Here is a 9,146-nt window from a genome sequence, read left to right on the forward strand (position 1 = left end):
GCTTTCAAAAATCCACTAAGATGTCATGAGAAAACCATTGTGTACTAAAATTTTCTATACAGGCATATTTGGATTTAATTCTGTATTCAACTGTAATGAATAATTTAGGATTAATCAGCATTTTAAAGCCTTTACATCTGTCATTATAATATAGGACCTTACTTAAATGCAAATTATTGATTTATGAATTAATGTTCATTCTGATTGGCTAAAATTATTTTTATATATATTTTTTATAAAATATATATACAAATATATTTATTTTGTATATATCATAAAAATATATACAAATATATTTTTATAAAAAATATATACATATATAAAATATACACAAAGATAATATAGCATTATTGCTAAGGATATGGATGCTGAAACAGGACTGCTTGGCTACATTAGTTACTTGTAACCCTGGGCAAGTTATCCACCTAATGTCTTAGTTTTTTCATTTGTAAAAATAACAGAAACTATCTGATAGTTTGGTAAAGATTAAATAAGTGATTACATACAAAGCAAAAGAATAATAATGGCTCTCAGTAAATGCTCAAAAAATATTAGCTACTATTACTAATTTTTAGTCATTTAATAGATTAATATATTGGAGCTAAAGGAACCTCAGAGATCATGTAGAGCAGTAGTTGGCAGACACTTTGTAAAGGGACAGATAGTAAATATTTGAGGCTTCCCAGACCATACAGTCTCTGTTTCAACTATTCAGCCCTATGGTCTGTGGCAAATGCAGAAATAGACAATAAACTGATAGAGTCGTATTCCCATGAAACTTTATTTACAAAAAGAGGTGGCAGGCTAGAATTGGCCTCACAGCCATATTTTGCAGACCCCTGATGTAGAATAACAATCACATTCTACAGAGAATAAAAGTGAAGAATAGAGAAATGAAATGATAGAAAGTTACCTAACAAGCTACTGGCATACACAGAACTAGATCCAAGAACTCTACAATTCAACTCAATGTTCTGTCCACCTCTCCATATAGAAGAGGCTCCATGAAGTCTTCATGTCCTGATCTATCAACAAAAACAATTTCTCATTTCTCTACCCTCCCACAACATACAAGATGGGCAGAAAATTGACAGATTTTGAAGGGCAATGAATATAATAGGGTTCATTATACTATTCTATTTTTGAGTTTCTGATAATTTCTATAATAAAAACTTTTTTAGAACCCAGTAACTTCAAAGCACACAATACTCTTCATAAGGTATTTATCAATTGTATCAGAATATTTGCATATATTTTCTTTCCTTTCTGTACTAAAAAATAATAATTTGAAGGTAGAGATCAAGTCATGAACATAGTAGTCATCATCCCCTGCCAGGACCTCACACAGAACCTTATTTTATAACAAGGATTCAACAAACTAATGGTCCCTAAATAAGTGAAGGAAAGTCAAACAAGGTGCATTTCCATTAACAATTCTCTCCACCTTGCCAAATTGTTCAATATCCATGAGCAACATTGTCAAAACGCTACCATTCTCTACAGCCTATTTATTGACAATCCTGTCTTTTTTACATCATTTTCAAAATCCAATCTGAAATCTAATCCTAGCTAATATCTCTTCCCAAATCTAAAACCACCTCTTCATAATTAGATTCACCACCAGCAACAACACTGTTCTGCATTTGATCATATTTGTTAGTTAAAAAGCTAACGATCTTTTTGGTAATAATGGTAATATTCTTAGAACTTTACCATAGTTATCCAACGCATGGGAGGTGATATTCAATGTTCTTAACCTCTTCATCAGAACCTTTCTTTGATTTCCCATATGATCCAGCTTGTCTTATTTCCTCCTTCTCCCTTAGCTAACTATGATTCTGTAATGTCAACTTTCTTTCTAAGTCTTTTCCCAAGCAGAACACAAGGTAGAAATTCTCCCTCTTATTTCCTCAGCAAAACACAAAGTTCTTTGCTTCCAGCAATTCTCAGAATCTCAAAGACCAAATGGGAAAAAAGGTAACAATTCCCACAAATTTCCCACGCATCATGACTGTCTCTGACAATGAGAAAAGAGAAGTGATACAAAGAGAACATCCACATTCCCCACCTGCATCTGTGCCCACACAATTTTCCTTCTCTCTTATTACTTCAGATAAGTAGCCCATGATCTTAACAACAGATAACTTCTCTTGTTGTATCCAGGTATCCCTTCTCATCTACTCAAGAATGCCGCTCTCCTCTCTCTTCTGCATCATCAAATTTTCCACCTCAGGCCAGGCACGTTGGCTGACCCCTATAATCCCAGCACTTTGGGAGGCTGAGGCAGGAGGATTGCTTGCGGCTAGGAGTTTGAGAACAGCCTGGGCAACACAGTGAAATACCATCTCTACAAAAAAAATTTAAGATTAGCCAGGTGTGATAGCACATGTCTATAGTTCCAGATACTTAGGAGGCTGAGGCAGGAGAATGACTTGAGCCCAGGAGTTTAAGGCTGCAGTGAGCCATGACTGCACCACTGCACTCCAACCTGGGTGTTGGAATGAGACCCTGTTTCTAAAAATAAATAAATAAATTTAAAAATTTCCCATCTCCATTGCCTCTTTCTCATTAGCATACCATTGTTTTGTACATTTTTAAAACTCTCTTTACATCATATGATCCTACAACTAATGTTCTATTTTTCTCCCTCCTTTTTCTCTAAAGATTTTGAAGGGCTCTGTACCATTATCCTTTTCAATGTCTGCCATTCAACTTTGTCAAACACATTCCAGCCAAGCTTTCTCTTCTACCACCCCATGAAAATTTTTGCTAAATAAATTCTCAATCCTCATTTTTAAAACTAACCAGCTAACCAGCTCCCTACTTCTTGAAACACTTCATGTGATATTCAGGATCCCATATTCTCCTGTTTTTCCTTTTACCTCTAATACCTCTTTGCTGGTTCCTCCTCATCTCATAACACTGGACTGTACCAAAGCTCAGTTCTTGGTCCTCTTCAATTTTCTAAACACACATACGTTTGATTAATTCGTTCAATCTCTTTGTTTTTAAAACCAGCTATATGATGTAGAGTCCTAAACATTTGTCATTAACCTGGTCTTCAACTATCTGCCTGCTTGATATCTCCATTTGTGTATCTATAATGAAATTTATCTAACACTTAACATGTACAAATACAAATTCTTAATCCCAAATCATACATCTTCTTCCTGCTATCTTTCCCATGTCAGTTCATAGAAATTCTATCTTTTCAGATGCTTAGGCAATTAAGTTCTCCTTCTTCTACTCTCATACTACATATCTGATCTGTCATCAAATCTATGGATTATACCTTCAAAATATATTCAGAATCAACTATTCACCACCTCTACTGCTACCATCCTGGTTTATGCCCCACCATGGTCTATGATATGGATCATTATGACCTAACTAGTGTCCCTGCTTCTGTCCTTGCTTTCCTTCAGTCTATTCTCAACACAGTAGCCAGAGTAATGGCATTAAAGGGATGTGTTAGATTGTGTCATTTCTCCAGGCAAAATGCTCCAATAGTCTCTCACATGGCTTCATATAAAGGCTATCATTACAACAGCTTACTAGACCATATAGTATTATCTAGCACCTATGACATAAGCCTAGGGGCTGGTAACATCTAGCCTCTAAGACCACATATCCTCCTACTCCTTCCTCCTTCATTCTACTCCAGCCACACAAGATTCTTTGCTGGGGCCTGAACACACCAATACACAGGGCCTCTGCACTTGCTATTTCTCTGTGCCTGGAAAGCTCTTGCCTCAGATCTCCTATGGCTCACTCCCTCACCAGCTTCAAGTATGAGGAAACATCACCTTCTCTTGAGGGCTTCCCTTACAATCATATTTTAAATTGCTAAACACACACACAGAGTCTTTCTTGTTTTATGTTTCTCCATACCACTTATTGCGGTATTCCCTTATATTGTTCTTATTATATATGCTGCCTGTCTCCCTCCACTAGAATGTATGTTCCAAGGAGACAGTGTTCTGCTTTGTTCTCTGCTTTATTTCATGCCAAGAACAGTGCTTGGCACACAGTAAGCAATTGATAAACAATTGTTGACTAAGTGAATGATTAAATATTAAGGTCTCTTTATGAATATAAGTCTTTATGTAATTAATAAATTGTAACATTTCACTCTTGTTGGTCCTATAATAAAAGCCTTTAACACTCTTTGGATGGGATCAGGAATGCATTAGATCACCCTTATCACGAGGAGTTACTTTTATATTTCCCAGAAGTCTTCAGACCAGAGAGTACTGCTTATTGTAAAGGAGAAAAATCTCTGAACAGTTTAAAGTGAAGCTATTGTTGAAAGAACTCCCTTTTCCATTAAAAATTCTTAGAGGAGAGAAAAAAAGAAATGGGGGAAATCCTACTCAAACACCAACACCCAGTTTAAAACCCAATCCTTTCATCTTTTCCTCCCCCATTCTCCCAGAGCACTTTGTACCACTATCCCAGTGCTGACTATGGTCCCTTCTCCTGGACATGGAGTCTCTGAAGGACAGGAACTGAATTTCTTTCTCTCCAGTTGGCACAGGATCTAGCCCGTGGACGACATTCAAAGAATTGTTACTGAATTGAACTGACTGCAGTGAATACTACAGAAACCTATGACATAATTGCTTATGTCTGTCAAGATGTAGTCTATAAACAGAAGCGATATCATCATCTACCTTTCTAAGGCCATTTCAAACAAATCTATCTTCTCTGTTCTGCAGGGCTAACTGCAGCAGAGCATTCAGTTCAGTAACTTAATCCACAGTTGACTAATCCACTCCTCAGGATGCAAACCCTAGTAAGCAAAGACTAACTACTAAGGGCAATAGAAGAGAAATGTGAAGGACACTATATGTGTAGTTGTTATCATATTCTTATCCTAACAGTGAAAGGGACAAAAAAGAACACAAGACACTAAAAGATGAGATGCCCAATAAAAAAGAAAAAAAAAATTTTAATTTTAAATGCAAAGGAAAACACGAGGGACAAGCTATGGAACTATGAGCTATGGAGCTCCGAGCTATGGAATATTATGATTATCTAAACTGGAGGGCAAATGTGGTAGTAAGCCAGACACTGGGGTGGAAACTAGGGCAGGCTCTAATCACAGGCTGCTTTCAACGGCCTCTCATAAACTTCCTTGAGAAAGCCATCCTGCACGTCCTCTGGAGCTGCATTCTACACACGGGGGCGTCACTCTGAGGCGAGCCGTCCCCACGGCACCGGTCCGCGGGCCGCTTGTTTACCCGCGTCCCGGCCGTCGTGGGGTGCATGCGTTAGTGAACGTGTCAGAAGCCGGGAATTGGGAGCTGCGAGGCTCACTTCTTAAGACAGCCTGCTTGGAAAAGTGGGCGGGGGCCTCGAAAAGGTGGTAGTTCCTTTGACCAGCGCGGGGCCCCGGGCTTGCCTCCGCCAGGTGCCCCGCGCGCCTCCCCGCGGGGTCGCTCTCGCCCCGCCGCCGACCCGGCGCCCCCGGCCCCGGGACTTCCAGCCGGGTGGGCGACCAGGGGCGCGGCCAGCACCGCAGCCGCGCCAGCCTAGGCGGGAGGAGGGGCGAGGAACTCCCGGACCGGACCGCTCGGCCGAGGACGCGCCGCCTCGGAGCTGCTTCTGGCAAAAACTTTGAAAAGAGAAGGACTCGTATTACCTGAGCGGCGCGGGCGCGGGCGCGGGCTCGGGCTCGTCTGCGGTACGGCTGCCGGGCCGGCCGGGTTTTCAGCAGCCGTAAAGCGGGAGGAGCGGGCGCGAGCCCTCGCCCCCGAGCGGCCGCCTCGGCGCCTCCGCCGCGAGCGTCAGCCGCTTGGCAAGGAGGAGCGGGCTGTGCTGACTCATAATAAAAGACACGTTTCCCGAGCCAAATGGGAAGACCGGCCTCGAAATGTTAAATGTTAAATGGCAGGAGGCTCAAAAGTAGGGAAAGAACTTTTTTTTTTTTTTTAAAGTGGGCAAAACTGGTAACTTGCCCCATAGTGCCCCATCAAAAGATAAGAGTTTCATTTGTAATTTGCATTTATTTTACTAATGGTCTTTGTAGCTGATAAAACTTTTAAAGAGCTTTTTTATTTTAAAGTGCATTGCTTCCAGAGCCAAATTGCGGGGTATAGCGTGTTACTTGAATTCTGTGCCTTTGTTTCTCATCCAAGGTACAAGGTAATAAAAGTACCTCTCCCTCAAGAAAGTACAGAGAGGGTGGTACTTGGCATCGTGCCTGCACCCAGCATTCGGTAAACGTTATTATTATTTTAAAATAAAGGCAGGAGGCGGATAGAGACATAGATGAAGAGTTTCGAAAAAATGGGGGAAACGAATTTTTTTTTAAGTGGAGCAAATTACACAAATGCAGTGGAAGAGATAAAAATGGAGCCTCCAAGGAAAAAAATGAGACTAAAGATGTGGATAAACTGAAAAGAGAAGGGGTAAAGAAGGAAGGACTAAAAATAAGGAAAGATGGAAGGATAGAACTAGATTCAATGGGAAGAGAGGAAGAAAGAGAGAAAGAGAAAGAAAACTAGGCTCAGTGGCCAAAAAGCTGAAGTGGATCATGGAGGAGAGAGTGGAGGAAGGAATATGTTTACTTGCTATTTAGAAATTCATGACAAAATCTAACCACTGAGGAAGATTTTTTAAATACATAAACAACTGTCTAAGAATGAGACCAAAATGAGGAGCCTTTGCTCCAATGAATGAGATTTGGCAGTTCTGCAAAAATGAGTAAATTCATCCTTGTGCTGCATCTTGAGAGGTTGAGTCATCAAACCCATAGCAAATATTAGTGGGCTGGTTTCCTGAAAGGCATGCCAGATGGATGCATTCTGGTTAGTTTTAATAACTATGTGATGTTCCCTTCTGTACTTCTTCCATTTTAGAAGAAAGGAGTCTGAATAAAGATTTGAGGAATGAATTTGAAAATAAAAGCCAAGCTAGTTACTTAATATGAGTATCCACCCACCACAAGCTTACAGTTAAAGATTCCAAAACAAGTAACCATTTTTCCCAGTTTCATTTTCCCTCTCCTTTGTTTCTGCTTTTATTATATTATTTTTACAGTGAAACTATCTAGAGGAAAGGTGGTTTTAATTAATATGAAAGAATGAAAGGAATTTTAGCTAGGCCTCTCTAAGAGAGTAAAACTTTTTGAAAGAAAGGTTTTTGTAGATAAAGTTTTAATGAGAATGAGAGTAAGTTGGCAGATGTGAAATCAGAAGATTTTTTGACAAACAAGAAAACAGTAATAACACTGGACTGAAAGGCAGTAGAACAGAAATCAGAAGCAGTTCTATTGCCTAATTACTGCAAGAACCAAAGACTAGAGAAGTTTTCCTTATCAGATAAAAATGTATGCCTACATCCACCACCCAGCCCTTCAAATAAAAGGGAGGAGAAAAATTAAAAACCTCTATCAGGTTCTTCTAGCAATTTTTATTACCCTAGGAGGTCACCTGCAGGGTAAAACCCCTGGAGGTGCTTCTTTCTACATCTTGTGAAGGGATACTTTTGCAGAAGCAAAATTTCTGAGGGTACAATTTTTGCAGAAGAAAAAAAAAAAAAAAGACACACGTAAGATAAGAATCCCATTCCCTTTGTTTCAATTTTGCAGAGCCTTCAGGCTGAAACACATTATCATTAAACCTTTATTAATGTGAAGAAAAAAAAGATAAAATCTTCAATGCTGAGAACCCCTTAATCTAAAAGGAGCAAGAAAACAAAATGAAGGCCCAGAAAATAGAGAAAAAGATTAGGAAACTTTTCTGAGGAGAACCTTTGAACTTTTGGCTGTAAAATGAATACGGGTCACTTGCTTTAAACAAACAGGCAACAGAAACTAAAGCTGGGATTTTATAAAATCTGGTTAGATCAGATAAAAAGCCTACCTTGCCTGAAACACTTTGGTCTGAGAAGAAAATTCCATTCATTTTAAGTGAAAACAAAAACTCACCACCTAATCTGTGTACTCATTTAAATACCTCAATCACCTGAGTCCCCTTGAGTGCATTTTTTCAGTTGGATTTTGGCATTCTGTAAATTGAACCTTGACTCTTGCGTTTTGAACATATGAATTTATCGAGAAGTGGATTTTGACTAGTGTTTGTTTTTAAAGCTCTTAAATCCATCATTAATTAATGTTAATAATTTAAAGCATATTCTGACCAGCTTATCATATGCATTTGACAACATTGCACTTGTCTTTTCACACAATTGAATTTAACCTTAGTGTGCTAATGTGATTTTCACTTAACATTGCATAGACGATTATATTAGAAAAGATTGTTTTGATTTCAAAAGATCCTATTGTTCTCTCCAACTTAACCCCTCAGTATAGTGAGGATTTCCTGCCACATTCCAAACACTTTGTTACAACATTACCTATTGCTAAATCATTACATAAAGAGACACACAGTTAAACTGCCAAATAGCCTCAGCAAATTTATAGTTTTGGAAACTAATTTCAGGAATGCTACTAAAGACTGTATCAAAGCTGAAGTGTGAGGCCGGGCGCTGTGGCTCACGCCTGTAATCCTAGCTCTTGGGAGGCCGAGGCGGGCGGATTGCTCAAGGTCAGGAGTTCAAAACCAGCCTGAGCAAGAGCGAGACCCCGTCTCTACTATAAATAGAAAGAAATTAATTGGCCAACTGATATATATATAAAAAAATTAGCCGGGCATGGTGGCGCATGCCTGTAGTCCCAGCTACCCGGGAGGCTGAGGCAGAAGGATCACTCGAGCCCAGGAGTTTGAGGTTGCTGTGAGCTAGGCTGACGCCACGGCACTCACTCTAGCCTGGGCAACAAAGCGAGACTCTGTCTCAAAAAAAAAAAAAAAAAAAAAAAAAAAACAAAGCTGAAGTGTGCTTGCCAAGCCAAATCTGAGCTTTAGTTGACAACATTGTGTTCCAATATTGCTACATAATCCAGCTCAATAAGTGAGACAATCTTAAAAATGCAGATTCTTGTTCTCTATCAACACGTGTATGTGCTTATGGAAACTATTTTACATACATTAGAAGAGGTCTACTTGAAACTATTAAATCTACAGCACTCTGACCTTTTTAGACATTTGAGGTAGGTTTTAAATGATCATTTTATGGTTTTAATTTTTAGAAACAACTAGAGATTCTAGATAATTTAAATTTATAAATTGTATTTTAAAAGA

The 9,146-nt window shown here is 39.1% G+C and overlaps 1 protein-coding gene across 2 annotated transcripts in view; it reads right to left on the bottom strand.

Moving 5' to 3' along the window:
* The window catches only part of NAALADL2 (N-acetylated alpha-linked acidic dipeptidase like 2), a 1,254,620-nt gene extending 1,248,842 nt beyond the window's left edge, over positions 1-5,778 (bottom strand). For both annotated transcript variants that reach the window (XM_076003772.1, XM_076003759.1), the window contains exon 1: positions 5,645-5,778. The gene's annotated coding sequence lies outside the window, so the exon portion shown is untranslated. The remainder of the gene's footprint in view (positions 1-5,644) is intronic.
* Positions 5,779-9,146: the final 3,368 nt, after the last annotated feature.

The sequence above is a fragment of the Microcebus murinus genome, chromosome 1, assembly GCF_040939455.1.
Source record: "Microcebus murinus isolate Inina chromosome 1, M.murinus_Inina_mat1.0, whole genome shotgun sequence".
In the NCBI taxonomy this organism is placed as follows: domain Eukaryota; kingdom Metazoa; phylum Chordata; class Mammalia; order Primates; family Cheirogaleidae; genus Microcebus; species Microcebus murinus.